The sequence below is a fragment of the Malania oleifera genome, chromosome 2, assembly GCF_029873635.1.
Source record: "Malania oleifera isolate guangnan ecotype guangnan chromosome 2, ASM2987363v1, whole genome shotgun sequence".
NCBI classification, from domain to species: Eukaryota; Viridiplantae; Streptophyta; class Magnoliopsida; order Santalales; family Ximeniaceae; genus Malania; species Malania oleifera.
The window spans coordinates 41,671,677-41,673,236 of record NC_080418.1 but is presented as its reverse complement, the minus strand read 5'-3'; the positions used below and the strand labels follow the sequence as shown (position 1 = coordinate 41,673,236).

The 1,560-nt window shown below is 39.2% G+C and overlaps 1 non-coding gene across 1 annotated transcript; it reads left to right on the top strand.

Annotated features, from left to right (window-relative positions):
• Positions 1 to 1,197: 1,197 nt before the first annotated feature.
• Positions 1,198 to 1,304, top strand: LOC131149958 (small nucleolar RNA R71). The gene has a single exon (XR_009135348.1). It is a non-coding gene; the product is annotated as a small nucleolar RNA R71 (small nucleolar RNA).
• Positions 1,305 to 1,560: the final 256 nt, after the last annotated feature.

The window sequence follows — 1,560 nt, the reverse complement described above, 5'->3', positions numbered from 1 at the left end:
ATAGTGCAAGGCAAAGTAAAACTCCCTGGATCTTTTAATTTTTGAGGCAATTTCTTTTGAAGAATAGCACTACACTCCTCAGTAAGCTTCACTGTTTCGAACTCCTCCAACCTTCTTTTCTTTGAAATGATGTCCTTCAGGAATTTGACATAGTTTGGCATTTATTCCAAGGCATCTGTAAGAGGAATATTTATGTGAATTTTCTTAAAAATATCCAAAAACTTAGAAAATTGCTTATTTAATTTTTGTTTTTGAAAACGTTGAGGATAAGGAAGTGGAGTAGAGAGAATAGGAGGATTGTCAGGAAATGAAATTGATGGAAGCGTGTCCGTCTCTCTTGGTGTATCATCCACAATCTCCTCTTCTTCCCCTTTATTCTTGCTTCGGCCATTCTTTTCAGGGGTAGGCGTGGACATGGTTTCCTTTGCTGGTGATTTATCAATTTCTCTTCCACTCTTGAGTGTGATGACATTGCATTGTTCCTTAGGATTCACTTCTGTGTTGCTAGGAAAAGTTCCTTTCTGTTGAGAATTTATAGTTGTGGCCAGTTGCCCAATTTTCATTTTAAGATTCTTCATAGTGGCTCCCATATTATTGCAATGAGTCTCGATGTTGTCTAGCCGTGAATAAGTCTTTTTAAACCTTGCTTTTGTCTCCTCAACAAATGATATCATGGCATCCTCAAGTGACATCTTCTTCTCACTATATTGACTATCAAGTCTTGGAGGAGGTTGCAGCACATTCCTTGTATTTCCATAAGACAAATTCTCATGATTTCGAAGCCCTGGATGGTAATATTGTGGCACTGGATTACCCCTATAGTTGTAGTTCCGATTGTTGATGTATTGAACCTGTTCATGACTCTCTCCATTGCTCAGATCTGTCCTACTTGTAGTTGCCACATATTCTGCACCTTGTGGTATCCTCTGGGTTGTCAAAGATGAAATCTGATGAGACAAAGAAGCAACTTGAGCTGAAAGTGCAGCAAACGGCTCCAATTCATGAATTCCAGCAACTTTCTTAGCCATAGTTCTTTCAGTTGGTCATTGATAGTTATTTGATGCCATTTCTTCCAAAAGAGTAGTAGCACCCTCTGGTGTCTTTGACATCAAAGTTCCCCCAGATGCAGCATCAACTAAAGTTCGCGTTTGCCCATTTAATCCATTATAGAACATTTGAATTTGCAACCAATCTGGCAATCCATGTTGTGGGCAGCGTTGAATCAAATCTTTATACCTTTCCTATGCTTCATAGAGTGATTCAAAATCATGCTGCTTGAATTGACCAATCTCACTCCAGAGTTGAGCTGTTTTTGCAGGTAGAAAGAATTTAGCTAGAAATTTTTATGCCATGTCCTGCCAACTAGTAATACTCCCAGGTTGTAGCGACTGTAGCCAACCTCTTGCTTTGTCCCTCAAAGAGAAAGGGAATAATCTTAGTCTAATGGTGTCTTCAGTAACACCATTGATCTTCATAGTATCACAAATCTCCAAAAACATCTCCATATGGATATTGGGATCATCAAGTGGTGATCCACTGAATTGGGCCTACTGCACCATG